The sequence below is a fragment of the Otolemur garnettii genome, unplaced genomic scaffold (assembly GCF_000181295.1).
Source record: "Otolemur garnettii isolate 467f Iridium unplaced genomic scaffold, OtoGar3 scaffold00040, whole genome shotgun sequence".
Lineage (NCBI taxonomy): Eukaryota > Metazoa > Chordata > Mammalia > Primates > Galagidae > Otolemur > Otolemur garnettii.
Genome location: NW_003852435.1, coordinates 1,222,959 through 1,236,603, shown reverse-complemented (window position 1 = coordinate 1,236,603; position 13,645 = coordinate 1,222,959).

The window sequence follows — 13,645 nt, the reverse complement described above, 5'->3', positions numbered from 1 at the left end:
AAATACTGTCTCCCCTCCCTTGCCCCTGACCCTCATGTGAGCAGGCCAAGCATTCCAGATCTCAAACCTATTCTTCATAAAATTGAACAACTGGATGAGGGCCCCATGCCCAGCTCCCCTCACCCCAGGCCTCAGGATCCATTCTCCTCTCCCCACCAGTTCACACACCTGTGTGACCTCCACTTTCCTCCCAGTGGAGTGAAAAAGTGTTGGCCAAATAGTAAAACCCAGCTCTGTCACCCGAGTGGGTGGCCTTTCACATGTCACTCAACCCCACTAAGGTTGTAACAATTCCCAAGTTGTCAAAAAATTAGAAGAAAAAGGGGCCACAGGAAGTCTGTTTGGCCCAATATACAATCTATCTGACATTATAGATCTATTGGCAATAGGAGCATCAGCAGAAATTAAGAAACAAGATTTTCAGTTGTACCACCCGTATGGCAGACTCCAGGCATCTTGGGAATCTGTGTAAAGAGTGGCAGCTTTTCCTTTGCCAATGTGCATGTTCTAATGAGGGCTGTAACAAATTTGACGTATGGCATTTGGGGGTAAGTTTTAGAGTGTGCTGAGAAATTTCATGTCCTAAGTAAGTAACAATTGTCTGTACCCACTGGAGTTCAGACCTTAAGGTCTCTCTGGCCTCATTTAGACAGAGTCTTTAAAAGAACAAGCCTAAGAGAGCACCCTGTTTACAGAGCAAAAGATTATGAACATACTGAACAAGTCCTGAGCAAGAGTGCATCCCTGGGTAAAGGTTATAGAGTCTAAATCAGCTCAGAGAATGGGAGAGAAATGACTGACGGAGATGTACAATATCTCTGAGGGGTTCAGATTTATGGTAACTAATAGTTAAAGAGAAAGCGTGAATCAGAGTATAACAGAATCAGAAAGAAAGTTGAGCACAGGTCAATTACTGTATTTTTAAAGTCATGTGAACTAAAAACCACTTGAGTTATTTTCTATCTTCTTGATAAAATATTTGATTTAATCACTTCTTATTTCAAGCTAATTAGAGCTCTTTTATATATTCTAGTAGTAAAATATCATATACAAATGACATCTGTAGACATAGAGTCAGAAGCAGTTCTAATAACTGTTACAGAGAGTTTTTATTTACTGGCTCTTAGATATTACTATTCTTGTATTCAGACTACTAAATACCCATTTTAGGGTTTTAAGCAATTACTAACTAGGCAACAATTTTGCCTTTAAGAGCAAGAGATCTTGCTTAAAGATCTTGCCATTTTGAAAGCATTTGCCACATTGAGGACCTAATTCTTACACGTGTACAGGTAAGGAGAGCCAGAAAGTACTCAGTTCTTTAGAAAGTAGGGTTCCTATTTTCACTTTAAAATTTGGCTTTGGGTGGCAGTAGAACACATTCTTCTTAGTAAAGCATCACAAGAATGGAGAAGCAAGAATCCAATGTACTCAATTAATGAAGGCAGTAGATGAGCTAATACCAGGAGTGGAGTAGAGGAATGAGGGAGAAGGGAGGAGGCGTGGGGGATCATGGTGAAGGGCACACCTCTTGGAGGTGGGACACACTGTAAGAGGGACTTTACCTGACAAATGCAATCAGTGTAACCTAACTCTTGGACCCTCAATGAATCCCAAAAAATTTTTTAAAAAAACAACTTGGCTCTGCTTCTCAGATCTCTATGCTCAACTTAGGCAATGATTTTCCTTCACCCAAGCAAAAGGAACAAATGGAGAGAACACAGAAATCCCTGAGAATTCCTGAAAGCAGGAGTTTGTACCCCCTGTTGTATTTACTACCATTTACTGTTAGTAGTCTCTGTCTGACTCCGTCAGACATTCTCGGTCTCTAACTGGATCTAAGCTAATTAATTATCAGATCCATTCTGATCCCAAATCTAGGTTAGTTTCTGTCACTTTTGTGCATAAGACCAAAAATGTGCTCAAACTCAGAGAGTTAAAACCACAAATCGGTGGTATTTTGGACTCTGAGAGAGAACGTGGTTGCAGGGAGAGCCTTAACAGGTTCAGCAGATGCATCGCGTGGACTCTCAGTACCCCTAGGGTTTCTGGGAGCCCTGCAGAACCCACTTACGATAAAAATTAAATTTAACAAGAGTTTAATTAAGCAAAGCGCTATTCACAAATTGGCCAGCTGAACTAGAAGTTCAGAGAGACTCAAATGCTGAGAAGATTCGTAGACAGAAAAGAGAAAGTGACACAGAAAATGGGAACAGCTGGGTTGGTTACAGCTCAGCATTTGCCTTACTTAAAGACAGTTTGAATAGTTAGCTACCTTTGATTGGCCAAAATGCCATGATCAGCAAAGAAGAAAGAGTAGAAAGGAATGAGGATGAATGGATCAAACTTTAGCCGGGACAAACAGCTGACATTTTGAACGTTTAAACTAAAGAAACCTTTTAAAGTAAAACCAATAAGCCTCATCAAGGTTATAACTTAATCAAAGAAGGAAGCATTGTCTTTAAAGAGGGACAGAACAGATTTTAGATGGTCTGGAAAAGCAACAAAAGCAACTCCAAGAAAGAAAAATCTCACTAGTCATAAACAAGACACAACCCACAATATTTTTGTCTAGCTGTGTTTCCTAAGGTCCCAGTTTTCCAGCTGACCATCCATATATAAACATCTAAAAACCCTGAATATCCCGCAAAGTACATGCATGAAATCAAAAGCAATGATTTCAAAGGGAAGAGAATCGACAGAATTCTCCAAGGGCTATGCAAATGTCAGCTTTTCTGTTTTTTGTTGAATTTCCTAAAGCCTGGATTGATTTGTAAGGTTGTTGAGTTCAAAACAGGGAGAGAAGGCCCATGGCCCCACTCCATCTCCACCCCACCCCAGGAGCACCACACGCTCTGAGATAAACACAGTGTTCCTGTGAGAAACAGTCCTGAATCCTGGGTACTCTATTCACCTCCATTCAGATCCTCACAGGGACACCATGGGGTGGGGGGTCAGCAAAAGTACAAATGGAGGAATAGAAAGTGAGGAAAAAAAGAACAGATGAAGGGAAAGTGGGAGGCAGGCAAGCTGTCTCTTTTTATAGTGTAGCCAAGACACACTGGGGCTGTACCTGCTCTAGTGCCCTGAACTGTCCGCTGACCAGGAGTGCTAAGCACATACCCCACCTAGATCAGCCTCCCCATCTTTAGAGTCCACACTGCTGGGCCACCCAGGCCATCATTGCTACCTTTCCCCTACCCTCCACATTGAAACCACCTGTTGAGACACCCAAGGGTGTCATCTCAGGCCAGTCGTGCCCATTTCACATGGATGTGGTGATAGAGGCAGTTAGAGGAAACCCAGGAGGATGGGAGCAACAACAGGGCCCACTTCCATTACACACAATCTGTAGCTGAGACTGAGGTCAGCAACATGGCTGCCTGTTACGGGTTAAGGGGTGTATTTTCAAGCCCCCACTTCTCATTCTGCCCTATGTAGGGTTACCAGATTTAGCAAATTGAAAGATGAGACACCCAGTTTCAATTTGAATTTCAGATAGAGAACAAATAATTTTTTAGTATAAGTATGTCCTATGCAATATTTGAGACATACTTATACTTAAATAATCATATTCTGTTTATTTAACATTGTAGTTGAACAAGATGTGCTGTATTTTTTCTGGGAACCCTACTATTGAGGCAGAATATCTGTTGAGAAGCTTGTTGTTCCCTATGGGATGCAATTTAGCCTTGGCCTTTTGTGGCCAAATGTAGCCACTCAGATGCCTGATTCAAGGCAGGAACACACGAAGCTTGTACAGCATGGACACTGGATGCACAATCTGAAACTGAATTCTGTGAGTACAGACATAAGGAAGAGAGGATGTCTCTACCTCCCATCACAATGTTCCTCCTCCTCCTGATTCCCATCAAAGCAAAGGGCAAAATCTGTCCTCCTTCGCTAGTGACCTCTGCCTGCGGCTATAATGAGCCTTCCTGTCCCTTTTCTCAAGAAGCATGTTGGTGTCCTTGTTATCAAAAAAAAAAAAAAATCATTAACAATGGTAGCCTGTAGTCCCAACTACCCCTGAAGGCTTCTATGGCCAATCGTCTAGAAGACCCCTTACCAGAGGGATTGCATCCCTGCAAAAAAGGAGGCAGCAGTTCTCCCAAGCACAAAATGGCTTAGTCAGGAGAGAACCACCACTTCCTACTGTGCTCATAAGCTGCTTTGTTCCTGTGTATGCCTCCATCAGAATAAAACTTTAATCTATTTGGTGCCCTCAAATACACAAAAGCATGGGGGATGCCTCAGTGATGAGATTACTAATAATAACACTTTAATCAGTTTCTCGGCAAATACCTTTGTCCTGAGAATCAAGCAAACTCCTGGTTATTTGACAGCCTCAAAGACAGGAGAAAATTATCAGAGCCGGAAAACAAGCAGTGTATTATTTGTAAAGAATGTGTTCAGACCCTGGGCTCCCTTTAGAGTAAAGGGGTCACTGAAATTCACATGAGTAATCCAGCCATTCCTCACTGACAGCTAGAAAGAAAGCTGCTATTTGTGCTCTGTATTAGGGGAACTCCCCAAAGCTGTGCTGCTTGAACAGTTGCAACACACAAGGAAGATATCCACAAAGATTGAGCCTCAATTTAATCCTCCTGTCATTAAAAACCAATGTCAAACACACTCTGGTGCTTTCAGAAGAGAGCATCTCTAGGGTGTCTTGGTGCATACAAGGACAATAGAGGCCATGTTTAGCCTACAGAATCGACAAGAGTAGCTTTTATGTCAGCTGACTTCGTCCTTAACAACCCTCAAATCTCAACTAACAATACCAGTAATCGTGTGTAAAAGTAACAATCCACTGGCACCATTTATTTACCCTAGAAACTGGCCCCTCAGTTACCAATGCGCATTAGAGACTACTGTGCAATATTAGCAAACCCTGTGATGAGTTGGGAAGAAAGGAGGTGGCAGAATTTTTGCTCATCAGTATGTCTAGTCACTTAGGGGAGGCAGGCTGCTCCAGGCCAAATACTAAGAATAAAAACAACAAATTGAACACAAAACCAACTTACATGAATACTGAGAAAGGACTGGAGAGACTGTGGTGGCCCAGCCTAGGTGGGTTAAGAATTCACCAGGTGGTGAGCTTCCTGAGGATAGAGACCATAGGTCCCTTAGTTTCAAATCTCCAGCATCTAGCCCAGTGCTTGGTACTTAAGGTCCAATAAACAATACAATGAGGAATATCATATTTAGTAAGTGAATAAATGAATGCACTCATGCATGAAGAAATAGGTTGCTTTAACAAGAATTGTGAATGAAATTCCTAAATAACTATTGGAGAAACAACTTATTTTTTAAATCAGTGTTGGAGAAAGGGAGCAAGTTCCAAGCAAGAGAAATTTGCCCAAATAAAATAACTCAGGCAACCTGAATTCTCTCCAGGGCCTTGATTGTGTTCATGCAATCTCATGTAGCCAACCCAGCAACTCATCCTTGGATGAGAGTTCCTAGATTGTTCCTCAGTCTGACCCTAAATCCACATTCTAATTCCCTAAGCATATCCTATATCAGAAACTACTAAGATCTAGCCATCTCATCATGGTTGACCAGATTCAAACCCCAAATGACAGAATTTTCAAGCAAACATGTTTTTAATCTACAGTAAAATCATCCATGTTGACATAATTCAACACCAAACTAGTAAAGAAGGCAACTAATGGACACTAGTGCAAACATCTGTGCAAATGATGAAAGGCAGTAACAACAGGAGTGCTGAAAAGTAGCACGTGTTCAGTGTTCTTAAGAAAAAGAGAACTTTCAGATCCTCCACAGAGAAAATCTGGATTAATAAGCCATAATAGTGCTCAAAAATATTTCTGTAAATCAAGAAACGTTCTACCACGATTGCCAGGGATAAATGGACTTGGGAGTCACCAAACCTCAGGTTAATCTCTGGACACCATTAAATAGAATCTGCCCAGAGACCTAGACCCAGAGTCTGCTCCCCAAACTCCCCTTGCCAGCCCCCACAACAACATCTGAGTTTGCCTGCAGATGGTAGCCTACAGTCCCGACTGCCTCTGTAGTCCTGGATATGGTAAGTCACCCAGTCACCCCTCAAAGGCCGAGTGAGTTTGTTTCTCCAACCAGAAGTGGAGAGCTGCTTCTTCCTGTTCATCTGCCCCATTGCAGAAACCCCTGTTTGACTCACATACAGCTGCCTGAGTTACAGTATCCAGGTTCTCAGTGACACCTGTCTTCAACTTGGTCACTTGCACATGTCAAGCCCCCTACACCTCTCACTGTGAAAAAGAGGCAAACCCTTTCTCTTTTTTTCTTTTTTCCTTTTTTTTTTTTTTTTGAGACAGAGTCTCACTCTACCCTCGGTAGAGTGTCATGGCATCCTAGCTCATGGCAACCTCAAACTCTTGAGCTGAAGCAATTCTCTTGTCTCAGCCTCCTGAGTATCTGGGACTACAGGCACCCACCACAATGCCTGGCTATATTTTAAAGATGGGAGTCTCACTCTGGCTCAGCCTGGTCTTGAACCTGCGAGCTCAGGCAATTCACCTGCCTTGGCCTCCCAGGATGCTGGGATTACAGGCATGAGCCACCACACCTGGCCAAGGCAAACTCTTTCTGCATCTATGGGATGTTGTCACCTGCAATGCAATTTATGGTCACCTGCAGCTACTCAGCTTTTTCAAATTTAGTTTCAACTTGTACTGTTCTATTTCCATGACTTCCCTGGCCAAATCTTCTCAAATCCTGGGTTAAGGACTGAAAGTTTTTGTCCCTCCCCACTAAGAGTCAAGGTTGAAACCCTAACCCCCATGTGATGGTATTAGGAGATGGGGGTGATTAGATCACAAGGGTGGAGCCCTCATGAGGGAATTGGTGCCCTTATTAAAAAAACACCAAAGAGGTTTTTTGCCCTCTTTCCTTCATGTGAGGAAACAGTAACAGTCTCCAACTTGGACAAGGTCTTTCATGAGAACCTGCCCTTTTTAACACCCTGATCTGACATCCAGGCTGCAGAACTATGAGAAATAAATTTCTCTTGTTAATAAGCTACCCAATCTATAGCACTATGTTAGAGTAGCCAAAACTAAGATACCCCACAAATGCTCAACCCAAACAAGGTATCAGAATTCTACATTTTAGAATTCTTACACTCCTGGGCAGGCCATTGGGGTGAGAAGAGCAGAGTCCAAAATACTGAACAAACCTATTGGATCTACCAGTTTCCTAGCTCAGTTACTCTGGGCACAAAGCACAACATGACCTGAAATTCCTGATACAGTAGCCACTAGCCACTTACAGCCACTGCACACTTGAAATGAGGTTCGTCTGAACTGAGATGTGTTTTAAGTAAAGTATATCTACTGGACTTCAAAGATTCCATATAAACTAAAAGAATGTAAAATATCTCATCAATCCTCTTTATATAGATCACATGTTAAAATGGTAATATTTTAAGTATACTGAGTTAAATAAAATATTTTATTAGGTTAATTTCATTTGTCTATTTTTATTTTTTCGTGTGGCTGCTAGAAAAACCCGAATTACATTTCTGTCTCGTATTATGTTCTGTGGCATAGTGGTCCATAAAGCAGACAGCATGACTAAGCTATGATAGAAAAGCTTCTGGAAGTTACCAGAACATTGGAAGTTGTACAAATGTCTCTTCCCACTCACAGGAGGTTAGCTAACCTGGTGGGTTGCTGTCATTGGATTGCAAACGTAACATTTCTTCACAGGTGTTAAATGTTACAGAAGTTCTCTCTAAAGAGTCTCAAGATGAAATCAGGCCTATTTTTCTCTTTATCTTAAAAAGCTTATCATAGGAGAGTTGAGAGAGAAATGAAAATCATGTCAATACTGTTTAGAACAAAGTGAAGGAATTAAGTCAAAAATTATCTCTATAAGAACAGCTGCATGGTGTTTTATTGGAGCCCACATTTTTTAAAATGAAGGGATTTCACAAAAATTACTATGCTTGGGGTTCCTTTTGGTGGAAAAGACAAATCTCCTAACTCCGGGTCTCCATTCCCTATGATCTCAGTGAGCTGGAGCCAGAGTAGCAATGTCTTATGGGGCACACACTCCCCAGTTTCCCAGTCCTCATCTTCCACACCTGGTCTTTCCTTTACATGCATGATACACTGGCTTTTGTAAGCCTTTGGGTATGTAATTACTGGTTGAAGATTTCAAATTTGAAAAACCAGACATTCAAAGGCAAAGAAAATTTTCTTTAAAAAAAAAAGTAACAATTTGGTTATTGCATTTCCCCCTCTTTCATCAGAACAGCAGCAAAATGTTCCAATGTATTACCAAAGACAACATGCTGTATCACTAAACTTAGATTTACGAGTTCTGGGAAACAATCAGAACACAATGAAATGAATTTTGAAACTGCTATCTAAATGGAACAAAATTTAATGAATCATTAAATAAAGTAGTGGCCAAACATATGCAGGAAATTTATGCAAATAAATTTGACCTCATCTCTGATCATATAAACATAACTGAAGTTGGCTGTTGCTTTTCCAGCCAGCCCCTCACTTAACGCTCCTTACACTCACCCAGTTAGGACTTATTGGCAGGACATGGCCCCTGGGCAGCACAGGGCAAAATGAAAATGTGGGGCCTTTATTCAAAATAATTAAGAATTTTAAGACAGTGAAAGCAAAGCATTAAACCAAGTGTGACACCTTTCTAAATGTGAAGCTTTGACTGGACTCAGAAGTTGCATGTCTATGAAGCAACTACAGCAAGGGTCATCCAGTCAGTTCTGGAGGACTAAGAATGTCTTCCTACAGGAGAAAGTACCCTAGAATGAGACCTGGAACATCATGTCCTAATCTGTGTCATCTAAAACTGGACTGTGCAGCATCAGAGTGAAGGAACAACCCTGTGAGTTGTCATCTGTGCCTATCCAGCGGCAATTAGCAACTAATTGCTAGAATCTCAAGGACCCAGAAATCTTGGGATGAGAGTGCCTGGGGCTTCTCTAATTTAATCTCCCTTTCAAGGATTTTGCACTTCTGTTGTTATATAATGATATTATACAGTTTCAAATTTTCTTATAGTACGTAAGTCTTGCTACTGTGGTTAAACTTGGAATGACTACTGCTTTGATGTCATTGTGAAAATCAATATTTAATGAAAAGTTTACAAGATTATTTTAAAACATATATTTGCAAAACATTAACCTGAATTTTAAAAGTTTTATTGCTTAATTGTAGCCCTCTTTTAGTTAGTCTATTCTCTATTGTGACCCAGTGCCCTGTTCCCTCTCCAGGTCAAACACTTTATTTCTGCCATGTCTGTGTCTATGCTGGGTTAAGTTTTGTTTTGCATGAGAGTGTGTGTGTGTGTGTGTGTGTGTGTGTGAATGTTAGGTTTTGTTTTGGGCCTTCTTTAGTTCCCAATTACTTCAGAAAGTGGACAAAAGAATAATAATAATGCTTATTTGATAGCACTGTTTATTCATTTATTCACAAATATTTAATGAGTGCGTCCTATAGGTGAGGCGCCATTCCAAGTGGCAGAGGATATAGCAATGAAAATTAGAAAAAAAAACCTGTCCTCAAGGATCTGACAGGTGGAAACAGACAATCAAAAATATCCAAACTGAAACGTAGCAGAAGAAAAGAAATAACCAAAATCAGATCAGAACTAAATGAAATCGAGAACAAAAGAATCATTAAGAGGACTAATGAAGCAAAAAAAATTGGTTCTTTGAAAAGATACGCAAAATTGATAAACCCTTGGCCAGATTAAGCAGAAACAGAAAAGTAACATAAACTCAATCAGGAGTGAAAAAGGGGAAATAACAGCAGATACCACAGAAATACAAAATATCATCACTGAATACTCTGTGCACAAAAATCTCTATGCCCAGACACTCAAAAGTGTGTAGGAAGGAAACAGACAAAATCCTGTAATCACACTACCTGCCTAGACTCAACTGGGAAGAAATAGAACTCTTGAATAGACCAATATCAAGCACTGAGATTGAATCAACAATAACAGAGCATTCAACAAAAAAAGTCCCAGACCAGACAGTTTCACATCAGAATTCTACCATACCTTCAAAGAAGAGCTTGTACCTATATTGCAAAATCTATTCCACAACATTGAAAAGGAGGAAACCCTCCCCAATAACTTCCATCAGTAAATATCACCCTGATACCAAAGCCAGGAAAAGGCACAATAAAAAAAAGAAAATGACAGACCAACATTATTATTGAATATTGACAACACAAAAACACTTGATAAAATCTTCCAAACAGAATTCAGCTATACATCTAAAAAATAATTCGTCACAATCAGGTGGTCTTCATCTCAGGGATGCAAGACTGGTTATGCAGGTATGTGCAAATCTATAAATGTAATTCACCACATCAATAGTGGTTGAAAACAAAGACCATATGATCCTCTCAATAGTGCAAACAAAACACATTTAACAAAATTCAGCATCCTTTTTGAACAAGAACAATTAAGAAAAAATGGCATAGATGGGACATTTCTTAAACTGATAGATGTCATGTACAGCAAACTCTCAGCCAACATCATATTGAACAGAGAAAAACTGAAGGTATTCTTACTAAAACCTAGAACCAAGCCAGCATGTCCACTATTGCCACTACTATTCAACATAGAGCTAGACGTCCTAGTCAATCCAATCAGATAAGAGAAGGGTATCAAAGGTGTCCAGGATATCCAAATGGAGGCAGAGGAGGTCAAACTATTGCTCTTTCCTGATGATATGATCTTATACTCAGAAAACCCCAAGAACTTAACTATGAGACTTCTGGAAATAATAAAGAAATATATCAAAATCTCAGGATATGAAATCAATGTGCAGAAACCAGTAGCCCTCATATAAGCCAACAGCAGTCAAGCTGAGAATCGAATCTAAAATACAACACCCTTCACATTAGCATTAAAGAAAATTAAATACTTTGGAATATATTAAACAAAAAATATGAAGGATCTCAAAGAAAAGACTCTAAAACACTGAGAAAAGAAATAACAGAGGATGTGAACAGATGGAAGAACATAGCATGAGCTTGGCTCAGAAGAATCAACATTAAAATGTCTATACTCCTCAAAGCAATCTACAGATTTAATGTAATCCCCAATAAAATACCATCATACTTTGAAGATCTTGAATAAACAGTCCTATGTTTCAGGTGGAACCAGAAGAAATCCTGAATAATCAATGCAGTGCTATGAAATAAGAACAAATCTGGAGACATCACTCTACCAGACTTGAGGTTCCACTATAAGTCTATAGTGATCAAAGGGAACACTCATGTACTTTTGGTGGAACTGCAAACTGGTACAGCTCTACGGAAAAAATATGGAGATTCCTCCAAGAACTAACAGTAGACCTACCATTTAATCCTGGAATCCCTTTAGTAGGTATCTACCCAAAAAAAAAAAAAAAAGTCATTTTACCATAAGAACATTTGCACTTGAGTGTTTACAGCAGCATAATTCATAATTGCAAGATGTGGAAACAAATCAAGTGCCCTTCAACACATCAATGGATCAATGAACTGTTGTATACATATACCATGGAATACTATTCATCCATAAAAAAGATGGAGATTTTCTATCTTTGATAACAACCTGGATGTATTTGAAGAACATTCTCCTAAGCAAACTATCACAAGACTGGAAAAACAAGCATCACATGTACCTAGTACTAAATTGGAACTAGTAGACTAACAACTACATGCTCACATGTGGAAAAAACTCAATTAAATCCAAGTGGGGAAATCGGATTAATTCCCCCACTGGGTACACTATATGGGTATAGGGCATGGGTATAGATATATTCCCCCTCGGAATCCAAGGGGGAATCGGATGAATTCCCACCCACTGGGTACATTATATGGGTATAGGGCACATTTCCTGGGTGAAAGATACAATCAGACTTTAAAGAAAACTACGTAACTTAATCACATGTACCCTCATATTAACCTAAAATTTTTTTAAGGAAAAAAACCCCAAAATATAAATAAGTATATACTATGCTAACCAGTGTTAAATGCCACGGAGTATACAATCAAGTAACAAAGGGAAAGAGGGAAAGGTAGGGGCAGGGTTTGCATGTTTAAGTAAGCTGGTCAGGAAAGATGTTGGGCAGAAGACATTTGCGTAAAAGATGTAAAGCAGATAAGGGAGAAAGACATGAGGCTCTCTGAAGAGAAGGCATTCCCGGGACTAGCCAATGCAAAGCCCCAAGCAGGCATGCCCCCTGGAATTGAATGACAGCACAAGAAGGCCAGTGTGGCTGATGTGAAATGAGAAGAGAGAGAGCAGTCTGGGCAGGGAGTACCACGACTACATAGGCCTTTCTGGATCACTAGATGGATTCTGGTCTTCCTCTGGGTAAGTGGGGGCTGTTTGAGTAGAAAGGCAATATGACCTGGTTTGTATTTTTAACAGGACCAGTCAGACAGCTCTGTTGAGGTCAGACCATGCTGAGCAAGAGCAGAAATGGGAAACCAGAGGGGAGATGTCTGAGATAACCCAGGCAGGAGGTGATGAGGGCTCAGAGCAGGGTGATAGCAGTGGAAACATGAGACGATGGAGATGAAACATGATGTTAAAGAAGGAAACTTTGCTCTGAGCTGGGAAAAAAGGGGAGGACCCAAGCCTGACTCTGAGGTCTTTCCTTTGAGCAAATGGAAGGAGGAAGTTGGCATTAACTGAAATGGAGATCACAGAAGGAGCATGTTCAGAGGGCAAGCCCAGGGCTCAGGTTGGAAATATGAAGCTGGAGATATGTTTAAGACAGCTAAGCAGCAACAGTGTATAAACACTTAAATATAGGAGTCTGGAATTAAGAAGAGGGAGGTAGGCTCATGATAAATATTTAGGCATTGTTAGCTTATTGATGATATACTCACCAATGAAGTGAGTATATAAATAGAAAAGAAAAGACATTGGAGGTCTGCAATCTGGGAGGCTCAGGAAGATGTGGAGCTAACAGCCAAGAGACGATGAGAGCTGCCTGTAAGGTCAGAGGAAAGCCAGGCAAGTGTGATGTCCTTGAAGCCAAATGAAGAAAGAATGTTCAAGAGGAGAGAGTGATCACTGTGCCAAATAACTTAAATATCAAGTGAGATAAGAAGGCTGGGAATTGACCCCTGGATCTAGGAACGTATTGGCCTTTTATGGGAGTGGTGTCAATAGACTAGAGGGCCTGGAAGCACAACTGAGGGGGTTAACAGACAGTGAGGAGAAAGAAACTGAAGGCAAGTGTAGACAACTCTAAGGAGAGTTTCGTTTATCAGGGCACTGAAGGTAAGGACCAAATGAAATTCTGTGTGTGAAAGCACTTTGCAAATTATAAAAGCACTATGTAAATGCTGAGTATAATTGTACGAACTGAGACCTGCTGTGTACTAAAAATATTGCTTTCAAAATGTCAACCAGACTCAAGTATTTCTGTGCAGTTGGAGTTGTAATATCTCCAGAAAACTGTGTTCTTACTACATACACCCATCAAGCAACCACTAAATCCTCAACAAGTCAGAGTTCAGAGACTCTGACAGTGATAAGTGGCCTGTTGAACTGATCCTCCTCCCAATTTATATAACTTGGTTACACAATTAACCCACAAAACATAGGATAAGAAAAAAGGCGAAGTTCTATACACAAAGTT